The sequence below is a fragment of the Canis lupus genome, chromosome 1, assembly GCF_048164855.1.
Source record: "Canis lupus baileyi chromosome 1, mCanLup2.hap1, whole genome shotgun sequence".
In the NCBI taxonomy this organism is placed as follows: domain Eukaryota; kingdom Metazoa; phylum Chordata; class Mammalia; order Carnivora; family Canidae; genus Canis; species Canis lupus.
The window spans coordinates 34,575,319-34,589,045 of NC_132838.1; positions in this window are offsets into that span (position 1 = coordinate 34,575,319).

The window sequence follows — 13,727 nt, forward strand, 5'->3', positions numbered from 1 at the left end:
CAAAGGAAAATTTGTTTACACTGGGGAGATGGAGTTTCTCTTTGTCTCTCAGAAGAGAGGAGACAGACAACTGCCCTTGTCCTGTATAATCTCCTAGATGCCTGCTCATGGAGTCAACACCAGCTTGGGAAGACCCACTTCAGGCTCTCACTGAGTCACTCAGAAAAGGGAAATGGACTGTGGCAGAATCAGCAGAGTTATTACAATATGCGAGCAATAATTAATGTGACCCTGACCCGGGAACCTTGACAATACAAATACTACAGATTTTTAAAATCTGATGACAAAGAGGAAATGACTGATAATCTTGAAAACATTAAAATGGATTTTTTTTTTTTTTTGTAGGATGAAAAACATTTTAAATAGGTTGGAAAAAGAGATACTCAGTTCTTGGTAAAATACTATGGGTGAAAAACAAATATTAGGGCAGCCCGGGTGGCTCAGCGGTTAAGTGCTGCCTTCAGCCCAGGGCCTGACCCTGGAGACCCGGGATCGAGTCCCATATAGGGCTTCCTGCATGGAGCCTGCTTCTCCCTCTGCCTGTGTCTCTACCTCTCTCTCTCTCTCTCTCTCATGGATAAATAAATAAAATCTTAAAAAAAAGAAAGAAAGAAAGAAAAACATTAACAAGTTTAGTTGTGTAATAGAAACTTTTACACTGTAGAAGATATTAACCATAAAGCTAAGAATAAAGCTGAACAGTGACACTCATCTATGGCTGCATATTAGTATCATCTTGCGAGTTTTTAAAAATTTCCAATACCAAAGGCTACCATTGACCAATTAATTCAGCATATTTAAGGGTAAACTGACCTCTGAGATATATAAAAAGAGTACATAAAAAATTCCTATGAAAAACTAAGCTCAGTATAACAACATAATAATGAGAAAAATATATAAACTAGCAGTTCACAGAAAAAGATGCAAAAATATTTTCAATCTTGCTAAAAATCAAAGAAATGCAAATTAAACAAAGTATAATTTTTGTCTATTATGTAAAGAATATTGACAAAATGGATAATACCCAGTATTTATACAGGTGTCTGGGTGGCTTGGTGGGTTAGGCTTCTGATGGGTCCTGACCTGAGGTAATGGGGTAGAAACCCCAAGTGGAGCCCTGCACTCAGCCAGGAGTCTTCTTTTTCTTCTCTTCCTCTCTTCTCCCTCTTTCTCTCTCCCTCTGCTCCTCCCCCGCTTGTGCTCTCTCTGTCTCTCTCTCAAATAAATAAATCTTAAAAATAAAGCCAGCATTCAAAAATCTACAGTAAATGGAAACTCGTGTAGTTTTGACGGAAGCATAGATAGTTTGGTGGAAAAACTAGTGATATTTATGGAAACCTTAAATTGTCAAAGTCTTTAAACCTCTGATTCAATCTTTTGTTATACAGAAAAAGCATGTAAACAATATACAGTGTAAGTTCTCCTGACCTCCATTTAGCTAACATATCAAATTAGCTGGCGCTCTTTCTCATTTATGAACCACTTAAAGAGATACCCATGCTTGCCACATGCTGGCAAGCCAGCTACTTTCTAATATACTTAGATACACTTGCTCACACCAATGATTTTGAAGTTTACCAAGTTGCCAAACAAACCAGTTGTGCTTGTTCCTAAAACTGCTGAATCTGTAAATTGAATTATGTGATTTTTATTAAATATTATACACACCAGGAATAATATACAACAGAAAAAGGGACACACTTGTTTCCATTAAAAACAATTTGTTGAAAGTTTTGGGAAGATCTGTAAAAAAACAAGATATTAAAATATACTTGTCAAATTGCATGCAAAAGAAAAAAAATCTAAAATTGTCCTGTAATTAAATACACTTTAGATGTGTTTCAGTTCTCACAGAACTTTTTACAAAAACTGGATGCAAAAAAATAGTGGCTTATGCAAAAGAAGATGGCATGGTAATATAATTAGTGTTGGCCCAATATATAGAGTAGCAAAAACTTGTATATTCATATGCTTTCATATTTGAAAATTAATAGTCTTATAAATCATTGCTTATAAGTCTTTATTTAATTATGTTTGAATTTTTCCAACCTTAAATCTTTTATGCACTGAATTGGAGCACTTCAATTATATGCATAAATATTTATTATACCACTGTAACATGAAGAAGCTGGAATCAAAAATTAATGAAATACACCATACTATTATAAAGAATCAGAGCTATATAAAGGATCAGGAAAAGATATAGAAAATAAGATGCTAATTAAAAATCCAAACAATGACTTATAGAATATTAGATAGAATATGTCCCCCAATTTTTTGTCTTGAGAAAATGTAGTCCCAATATAGTTAGAGTAATACCTAGGTAACTAAACAAACAAAAGACTGAAAAAATTCATCCAACTATAAATAGTGGTTTCTCTTGTTTTTACTTTTATTTTTGCTTGATGCAGTCTATTATCTGAAAAATGATTTGTGAAAAAGAATCATTAGTATTTGTTTTCAAATAATCAGTACCAGTGTATAATCATATTATCCTTTTTCTTTTTTTTTTTTTTTTGGTTTTTCTAAAAATGCTTTATAGTACATACTGTTAGTGTCAAACTAGTAGTTTGACACCAATAAAATGTGTTTCAAGTAAATGACATTTCCTTTCTCTATCACCTTTTTGCATTTGGAGACTAATGGATGAGCATATAAAGTTCCATGGCATAGCCTTTGATTTTAAGCAACATGTCAGTCACTTAAATTGCTGATTAATTTTGGCTTGGCACCACTTATCATTTTAAATTGAGTGCCTGATGAAATAATCAGTCTTCTGTGCCTACTCCGAGAAATTAGCACTCATGTTTATTTGTCAAAATGTCAAAGTGAGTCTTTAATCCCTAAGTACTGTCCTGGGTAGCATACGCCAACATCTCTCGACCTTAAGAAAGAATACTTTAAAAGCAAGTAGAAGCACAAGCACTTCTAGCAAGATCAGCTTTGTAAATCCACCTCATCTAGCTTTTTTTTTTAAGATTTTATTTATTTATTCATGACAGAGAGAGAAATAGAGGCAGAGACACAGGCAGAGGTAGAAGCAGGCTCCATGCAGGGAGACGAATATGGGACTCAATCCTGGATCCCAGGATCACGCCCTGAGCCAAAGGCAGATGCTCAACTGCTGAGCCACGCAGTCATCCCAAGCTCTCATTAGAAATTAAGTAGAGCTAGAGTCACAAACTGATGTGATGAGCTCCTCAAAGTTTTCATCACTCTACTAAAACTAAACAAGATTTTTTTCTTATTTTCTTATTTTTAAAAAAGGCAACAGGCATTCTTTTACTTAATTGAAATATTAAATGTTAAACAAAGTGCTATTCTAGGTGTTGGGGAAAGGAGCCAGAAATTATCCTCGTCACTGGGAGTAGGGAGTGAAAAGTGCTGACCTTAGAGTAAGCATTTTGAAATCAAACCAATGGGTCAGTATGTAGTAATAGTTATTGAGATCATTATTGGTGAAAACTTCATCTCTACAAAGAAAGTCAATGACAAAAGTATACAGAACTGGCAGGCACAAATTACAATCATTGTCAAACATCCATATGATATGACTTAGTGATGTCGTTAACCCACAAATAGGATCTAAGATTTCAAATACTTCTTCAATAGCAGATGAAAATTAGGCTGATGCAACATATCCTTCTCTCTAAGAACAATTCTATCATCAAAACTTGTATGTTTATTCAGTTGTCTGTGGTAAGCTAGTAAACATTTTACTGTTCCCTAAATTGTATGACCTTGCATCTTAAATATTCTTCTCATACAATGTATGTAGATAAAATGAAAATGAAGCCAAATAGCAATTTTTGTTAATAACTATTTAGAAATAGATGAACATATTTCCATAAGGGCAAAAGAGTTAAACAAACTTGAAAAGAAATCACTACTCCCATGATTGAGAAGTATAAAATCAATCCCAGAAGTGAGAGTTGTGTTGCAGTTCCTTACTTTTTTTTTTTAATTTATTTATTTATGAGAGACACACAGAGAGAGGCAGAGACCTAGACAGAAGGAAAAGCAGGCTCGTTGCAGGGAGCCCAGTGCGGGACTGGATCTCAGGACCCCAGGATCACGCCCTGAGCTGAAGGCAAATGCTCAATCACTGAGCCACCTAGGCATCCCTGCAGCTCCTTACTTTTACACATCTTGTAAATGAGATAAACAAGAACAAGTTGAATGAGAGAGAATATAGAGAGTTAGAACATGTCAGGAAAAAAAGAAATAATACATAAGCCAATTGATTCCATAAATAAATATTTGTTAAGGACTTGATTATGTTATGTTCCAGACACCTGGATGCTCAACAACATCTACTTTCATGGAAGTTACTAATGAAAGCATTAAAAATTATAAATATACCTCTATGTGCTGCTTTAGCTGTAGCCCACAGCTTAAGTTGTGTTTTCATTATCTTTCAGCTCAAATGCTTATTTTAGTTTCCCATGTAACTTAATCTTTTACTCATGAATTATTCAGAAGCTTGCTGTTTAATTTTCAAATTTGGGTTTTCTCCAAATATCTTACTGAAATTTGATTGACCAACTATCAATTAAATATAATTGATAATTTTCTAATTTTATTTTATGGTGGTCAGGAAAGATACTCTGAATGATTTCAACCCTTTTAAATTTACTAGATTTGTTCTATGGCCCCTCATATCGTCTATTTATCTTAGTAGACCATGTACTTTTGAACTGCAGTTAATGGGTGACAGTATTTGATGGTTTATTGATTAAAGAGTACAAGAATGAATGCGAGTGAAAAAATAATACCATATTTCTTTCTCTGGATGGCATTGCCTCTCTTGGAAATGAGAAACAGAAGTTAGGTAAGAGGTGTGGGATATGGATACTAGTGAATTTGTGTGGTGCATATAGAAGCATACTGCAGGAGAAAAGATGGTGGGGCTGGGGCACCTGGGTGGCTCAGTCTGTTAAGCCTCTGCCTTCAGCTCAGGTCATGATCTCAGGGTCCTGGGATTGAGCCTGCTTGTCCCTCTCCCTGTGCCCCTCGACCCCAACTCATGCTCTCTCGAGTGCTCTCTCTCTCTCAAAACCTAAATGAAAACAGACATCTTACATGTCTTGGACATGCTGAATTTTAGCCAATGAGAAACCCAAGTACAATGTCCAGTGAAAGTTTGCTATACAGACGTGTCACTCAGCTGAGAGGTTTAAGACAGAAATATTATGAAAAGAAAAGTGAAGCAGGTCCAGGCAAAGCTATATATCTCGGGGGGGGGAAAACAGAAAAAAAAATAAAGCAAAGGACAAGGTCATGTTTCCTGGGCTCAAATTTTGAATTTTTATTTTAATAAATTTAATATTGTTTAATAATTTATACATGATTGATATTGAGTCATGCTGGCAATTTATCTGATCTTTGTTAGGATTGTTACATGGTAGTAAACAACTCAGGGAAAAGTTGATAGGTCACGTAAACTCTAGCAAATTCATTATTGGTAAAATGTCTGATTTCTGTCTTTCACACAGAGGTTACAGAAGCCTTTTCTCTTTACTTGCTTGAATCATGGCCATGAATAATTTTTCCAGGAAAATATGAAGCGTTAGTCATAGCTTCCTTAAGCAAATATGCTTAAAGTCCTTGAAATCACAAGTCAATTATTCTAGGTTTGCAAGTAGTGACATCTAATTAGAATGTTAAATTAAGTTCACTAGGGATACTGCACTTGTTTATACATTCAAACTAATTTCAGTAAAGTAAATTTAGCCAACAGAGATTATTTACTTTGTCACCACCCATTATAATAAAATTATGAAGGCGATTTAGAGGTTAGACGATGAGTAGCTAACTCTTCCAACTTCTCATTGAAAGATTCATTGAAGAAGAGGGGCAAGAAGAAGAAGGAGGTAGAGGAGAAAAAGTATATCAGGAGATTAAAAGTTCTGACTTCCTGGGAAACCAGCAATATTAGTCAATGTTTTGTTAGGCCTCAATTGAATTGCCACTAATCAAAAAATAATTGAGTTCCTAAAAACACACCAAGAAAACCTCACACATAGTCCTACCACAGAGTAGAGAGCATTCAGAAGCCAAAATGTCCCTGTAGGCAGCCTTCATCCACTTTACACCCTTCCCAAGATTGTTTCTCATGTTTTTGGTGAGAGATCTACACTAGGTTGGATGTATTAATTAGGAATTACTCTGTGCTTTTTTTTTTAAATGAATCAGGGTCCTCTTGAATCTTTTACAAAAAGAAAACCACTCAAATGTGAATATGTTCTATTTTTTTTAAAAGATTTTATTTATTTATTCATGAGAGACGCAGAGAGAGATTGGGGCAGAGACACAGGGAGAAGGAGAAGCAGGTTCCTCGCAGGGAGCCTGATACGGTACTCGATCCTGGGACTCCAGGATCATGCCCTGAGCCAAAGGCAGGTGCCAAATCGCTGAGCCACCCAGGGGTCCCCAATATGTTCTATTTTAAAAGAGATTCAGAGGACATCTGGGTGGCTCAGTGGTTGAGCATCTGTCTTTGGCTCAGGTCATGATCCCAGGGTCCATGAAGGGAGCCTGCTTCTCCCTCTGCCTATGTCTCTGCACCTCTCTCTGTGTCTCTCATAAATAAATAAATAAATAAATAAATAAATAAATAAATAATAAATAAAATCTTTAAAAAAAAATAACGAGATTCAGATATAGATACTAAATCTTTTTCTGTTCAACAGAGAGTCCTATTTTTATAAGTGTTTCTGTATTTCTTTTTATGCCAATACCAATGCAAAATACTCAGTCAATGTCATCTAAATGATACTATAATTACAAGGGAGGCTAACCTTCAGTAAATGTATGAAGCTTATTTTAGATTACCAAGCTCCTTAATTTTACTTAACTCTTGTAAATTTACCTCACAAATTGCAACACTGTCCTCTAATACCACTGCAATTCACTTATTCTGGCCTTACAGAAGAGTCAACTGTCAAGCCTGAAATGACTTCATACAGAGTAATAAATGTATGTCATTCCTTGTCATATACAATCTTAGAAACTCATCCTAAGGAATGATATCAGATAGATATAAAGGATGTTGCCACAATGGGACATGGGGAATGTTAGGAGGCAGAGTGAAATATTGAATGGGTAAATTTTAACAGAGGGTACACTGAAAAGAAATCCAAAAAGTAAATCACTGCCTAGAAGTGAAAGCTTCGGAGACCCCCAGATCTCCAAGACAGAGCATGAGGAAATCTGAAAAAGCAGTAAAAAAATGAAGCAATGTGTTATTGAAAATGTAGCTTAGGAAAGTAAATGGTTCTAGTCTTAATATACCCAAATTGTGATATAGTGGTAAATATGTAGATCATTTGTTCTCAAATGTTTCAAGATGTTTTCATCTAACTTGGCAAAGCAATCCATTCTTGCCTGAGTCTTTTCCTGCCTCTCTAACTCTCCTGCCTTTGACTGCACACACTGCATTTGGTGGTGTTGATTTCTGACCACTGGTTTGATGGCAGAAAGAGTTTTACACATTTTCTCTCTTCTTCCTCTTTTACCATAATGTTATTCATGAGGAAGAGTGATTAGATCTCAGGCAAGTGCAGAAGCCACACTTCAAAGGCAAGGTAAAAGTAATCTTTTCCTGTATTTTTCTTTTTGCACTAGTCTCTGTATGTGCTCAAAAACCCCAAATCAAGTTTTATTGTTAATAAAATACTGGTCAATAAATTTTCCTCTCCCACCTGAGGCTTCCATGCTTCATATTATAAAAACGCGTTATTTTTAATAAGAGAAACAAAAGCTTTGAGTTAAAAATATTATTGCTTTTTATTACCAATGGAGATGTGATTGAGAAAGGAACCAAATAGCACAATGCCATATAAGTAGTCCCTATTTTTTATCCTCTTGTAATTTACAAAACAACTGGAAAATGGAAAATAGACTTTATTAGTTATTTAATGAAATATCTATGTCTTAAAAAGGGGTAAGTACTAATTCTAAGATAAGCTAATCTACAGTTTAAAATATATTTACAAGGATTACTTTTATTTAAATATATTATCATCTCCAATATCTTTTGTTTGTAAAATTTCAAATTATATTTGCTCTCTAGTCTTGGGAATTTCTGGTATCATAGAAAGAGTAACAAGACATTTTATCTTTGCAAGCTAGTGTCTCTAACTTTTCTGTGCAGAGATAAGGAGAAGATAGTTAAAGCATGAAAGTGATCACCGTTTAAAAATAAAAAAGAAAATGTCCTACAGCATTTTCACTTCCTTTCCAACTAATCTTTTAACTTGAACTCCTAAGTTCCAGTTGGGGAACATTTTTCTTCTCTCCTAAAAGTCAGTCATATAAGCCATCCCACCCCCCTGTCTTACTCCTTTATAAAGCTAAAATATGAGCCACACGTATATTTTTTTAAGTAGATTCCATGTGGGACTTGAACTCATGACCCTAAGATTGCAAGCCACAGCCTCTACTGACTGAGCCAGCCAGGCAACCGCACACATAATTTTTTTTTTTTTAAGATTTTATTCACTTAACCATGGAGGCACAGAGAGAGAGAGAGGCAGAGACACAGTCAGAGGGAGAAGCAGGCTCCATGCAGGGAGCCCAATGTGGGACTCGATCCTGGGTCGCCAGGATCACGGCCAGGACCGAAGGTGGCGCTAAACCGCTGAGCCACCAGGGCTGCCCCCTCAACACATAATTTAAAGTAAAATTCTAGGAATCAAAAGAGAAGAGGTTTGTTTATATATTTAAACAACAATATATATATTATATTGTTTATATTGTATTATATCATATATTATATATAATATATATATTTTATATATAAAAATAAGAACCAGTAAGAACTTAATGGCTCCTAGTTGGAAGGTATTCCATGTTACTTTGTAGATAGATAATTACAAAAATTATCACTTAGCTTCTGCCCAGAGTTGCCTGATACCTTAATACACAGTGAAGTGAAAATTTTTGTAATTGTCCCTATTTTAAAAGGTGATAATTTAAGTAGTTACCCAGAGGGATCATGTGGTCCCCTCATTTGGCAAGATGTGGTATCAGTGCACACCTAAGGATGAATACAGAGGTTGTCATGGCAACGCTGAAATTTGGTGGACTGCTGAAAAAAGCAAATCTATTTCTGTGAATCTCAGAAATGTGTGACTAACAGTTTCTGTTTGCAGGCCTCACGGATCACCTGGCTAGAGTATCACAAGCAAGGTACAGCCAACTTCTTGGCTGTACCATTGGTTCTCCTGGCTTACAATTGTGAGAAACTATGTTCCTCTTGACTTGTTTCGCTCCCTTTATCACCATTTCTTTGAAGTATTTGGAAAATATGTACTATCCAGGGGCACCTAGGTGGCTCAGTAGTTGAGCAGCTGCTTTCGGCTCAGGTCATAACCCAGAGTCCTGGGATCAAGTCCTGTATCAGGCTCCTCACAGGGATCCTGCTTCTCCCTCTGCCTATGTCTCTGCCTCTTTGCGTGTGTCTCTCATGAATAAATAAATAAAGTATTTTTAATGTGCTATCCAATGAATATCAAGATGAATTTTTGACTTAGTTTATAGTGGTGGGTAATTTGAAAAATGTAGGTAAACTTAATGTTAGATACAAACATAAGGACCCCTGTAATGTAGTAGGAGCACAGGGTTACCTCAATGGAAAAATAGCTTGGTTTTTTTTTTTGTTTTTGTTTTTGTTTTTTGTTTGTTTGTTTTATTTTCTGAGGAATGGAGAAATACAGGTGAGATAAATTATTTTACAGACTCAAAACAACATAGAGCTGTAACCAAAAAAATATGATTTGATTTCACATCTGAGTAAATGCATACTTATAAATAAATGCAAAAGGCCTTACAAAGATTTAATTTCCTCTCCTACAAAATGGAAGGAGTAAAATGTTTTGTAGAAATCCAATTAGTGAGTCAAGATCATCCTAGCACCTTTGGTAATATTTAGCTATTTCTAGATTGAATTTTAGAATACTTTTCCAGAGCTTTTGAGATATATATCATACCGTACTTTCTCATCAAAATATCTCCAAATTTCCCAGCCCTGAGTATTTACCATGGCTTGATCTGTCCTCAGGAAACAAATTCAAACAGGGTAGTCGGACATTACCTACAACAACTCAAAGTACACCCCAGTAAACTGTTTCACTGCATTGCAGCTGATTTGGGAGGAAAAAGAAAGGAGATGCAGGCAGAGGAGGATAGAAACTCCCAGGTAACACTGTGGAAGTGCAGGAAGTGCCATGTTCACAAAAGAGCCTGGGAAGGAGCAAAGGGCTCTTGAAATATAAGGTCTGGGAACATCTGAGAGTGGTTTCAGGAAATGAGTTTAGGAAGATAGGTTTGAGCCGTGTGATGAAAAGCATTGAATGTGTTCAGAAAAGGTGTGATGGTGTCATACTCAGAACTCTACTGTCAGTGTGGAATTGGATTGAAGTAGAGAAAATCAGAGACGGGAAGACCAAGCCAAAGAAAGAGAATAAGCACAAAACCAATAAGGACCAAGAAATGGAGCCCTGACTCCTACAATGCCAACCGACACTAATATTCCCCACAGGCTTACTCGGGCCTTTTCAAACCAACTGCTTTTCAAAACATCCTCTCATTTCAACTGCCTGTAGACTCTCCTCTGGCAGGGTTAGCATCCCTATTCATAGACAAGAACACAGAGGCATTAAAAATTGAAAGAACCTTCCCCAAGACCTGATCCCCCAAGGTCACAACAGAAAAAGAGATTTGGAATCAAACCTGTCTGATTCCAAAGCTACGGCTATTGAATAATTGTAAAAACGACAATAATGAGTTAATGGGTTTTTTTTTTTAGCAGTAAATCATTCCTCTCCATCTCTGCTTTCTATAAACAGTACCCCTTTCACTAAACACTTTCATTAAAGTAGAAAAAGTAATGAATCCTTTGAAATGGTTTTAATTAATTTCTCAGGATAATAAGGAAACTATGGTGCAGTCTAATGGAGACTCATTAACAAATATCAGGATATTATACTATTTTAGAGGCCAGGAAAGATTTATAGGGTATAATTTTTTTCCCTAATTTTATCTTTTCAGCCCCAATACCTAGCACAGTGGACCAGGCAAACACACAATAAATTGTTCAGTAGGGAGGTTTGATTGTCAGCTAAATCAATCTCTCTCTTTTTTTTTTTTTTTTTCACAATTAAGGAACCTGAGATTTGCTTGATCCTGTGACATGACAAGGCATGGCATGAAACCCACATCTGACTTCACTGAGTCCAGAGTAATTTTCATGAAGTAATTTTCATCTGTTTTAACAGAATAATTGGGACACCTGGGTGGCTCAGTGAATGAGCTTCTGCTTTTGGCTCAGGGCATGATCCTGGGGTCCTGGGATCAAGTTCCGCATTAGGCTCCCTGCAGGAAGCCTGCTTCTCCCTCTGCCTATGTCTCTGCCTCTCTCTGTGTCTCTCATGAATAAATAAATAAATAAATAAATAAATAAATAAATAAATAAATAAATAAATAAAATATTTTTTAAAAAGCAGTAGTTATAGGGAAAAACACAGAGAACCAACATTATAAATGTGTACTTGCATGTATAAGAACTCAACTGGAAAAGTATAGTCAATAGATGAAATATATAATAAGTCCACAAAAACCACTTAGCTGCCACCAATAAACTTCTTGGTTTTAAAATATCTGCAAGCTGGCATCGTGCAGAACAATTTTATAAGTTTATTTATACTTGCTATAATGTGGCATTTCTGAAAACTTTTACTGAAACATTTTGACTCTTCTTGGTCCTTTGTGCACATGTACTATCTTAAAATTCACACACATGTGAAAATGGAAAATAAAATAACTTGCAAATATCTTACTCTGTGTTTTCATTAACTATCATATACTTAGATACCTTCTGGTTCCATTGGGCCAGCCACACTGGAAACTACCAATAATAGAAAACCTTTATTGCTTACTTAAAAATGAAATGTTTCCCCTCATAGAGACTTCACCATATTCGCCACAGTCTGCAGCAAGACAGCTCCTGGCATAATTGTTACATATTTGCTATAGGTAGCAGATACGTTGGTAACTTTAAGTAAACTAATCAGATGAGCTCCACTTTGCTCCCATGAAGCTCCCGCGGAAGTAAGTGCAGATCTAAGCCTCATGCAAGGACCCAGAAGCGCAGTCTATTAGTCAGTAGACTTCTGACATTATCCATTTCAGAGCGACAAATTATCAAGTAATCATGAAATTTCTTCATCTCTCCAGCAGAGGGCGGAAACTCACCAGCTGGTTGCTTTCTCTGGTAGTTCACCTTTGTTGCTTTGGGGGCAACCAGCCATGGTAGCAATGCTATCTAAGGATGGACCCCAAACTGGCTGCTGACTGCAAACTGTCTGTTAACAGATGGATACTAGACAAGGAACCCGAGCCAGAATATAAATCAACTATGTAACTAAGTGCACTATTTAGTTCAGCTGACTAAATCATGTGTGTTGGGAAAGGGCAAGACTTTCTCCAACGGTGCATTGGAGAACGGTGCATTGATTTTCATATTGGAGCAAGCCAGAGCCAAGAGCAAACCATCTTTGATCAGGGCTTTAGAGAATTCCTTGCATAGCCCCTTTCTTTCCAATGGAGCTCTGCAAGCTAGAGGCCACGCTGAGGTTTTTAGGAAGCAAAATTTAGGCCCCAGGAGAATTTTTAAATGATCCATTTTCTTGACTAAATTATACATAATATAGTTAGCCTAACCTTAGTAAGCCCTGCGTATTATGATCTCAGGAATGAAAAATATATACCTTAGTTTTCCTTTGATTGAAGATGACATTTGACTACTTTAAATCAATTACATTGTTTTCTATTGGCCTTTTAGGATTTATTATTTCACCAATATTCATACTAAGAAGAATGGAAAATTAAAGATGATCCACAGCTCCTAGAAGGTGCCATGTAGGTGTGTGAATTCTGAGGTGTTGGAGGGGTTCATTATTACTGATGGCATATTCATGATTTCCAAGCTTAAAATCAACCTTTAAATTGTATAATTAAAGGAAAGGTAATTTTGTTTTCAGGTTTCTATGGATTTCATTCTTCTTGGAAATCAGATTTTTCTTTCTTAATATGATAAAAAAATTTTTTTAATTATTAAAATGTTCTATAATATTCTAGACTGTCACCCTAAATGCTAAACAGTTGCAATATAACAGAGAGGCAAGCTTTTAATGATCCTTGCAAAATAAATTAGATATATTTGGCCACTTCCTGAGTCTCAAATATTTTTTTTTATATCAGTTTCTTCCCTTCAAAAAGCAATTTAAAAAGTGGAGTCAATGTAATATAAATATTTTTGTTTCTACATCAATTTCAAGATAAAAGAGGTAGTTTAATGGAGTGTGAGAAATAGCATCAGTTTTATAAAGAACTCCATTATCAGTGTGGAAGCTTTTAAGGACATTCCCTTTTAAAAAGAAAACAACATAAGAAAAAAATTCAGACCCAATTTTTTTTGTCTGTTGTTTTAAGACTCTTGCACTGTCATGTTTTGCACACCATTCTAGATTAATCAACAATCTCATAGATCTATAAAACTGGGCCAGAAAACCAGCACCATTTCAGGACTAAGCAAGAGCATTATGAAGCACTAACATAACACACTTTGCAGTGGTATAGATAAAAACAGATTCTCTTAATAAGATATGGGATTACAAATTCATAAAAGTGTTCCTTACAAATTTTTTTATCCTTCCTATCAGATG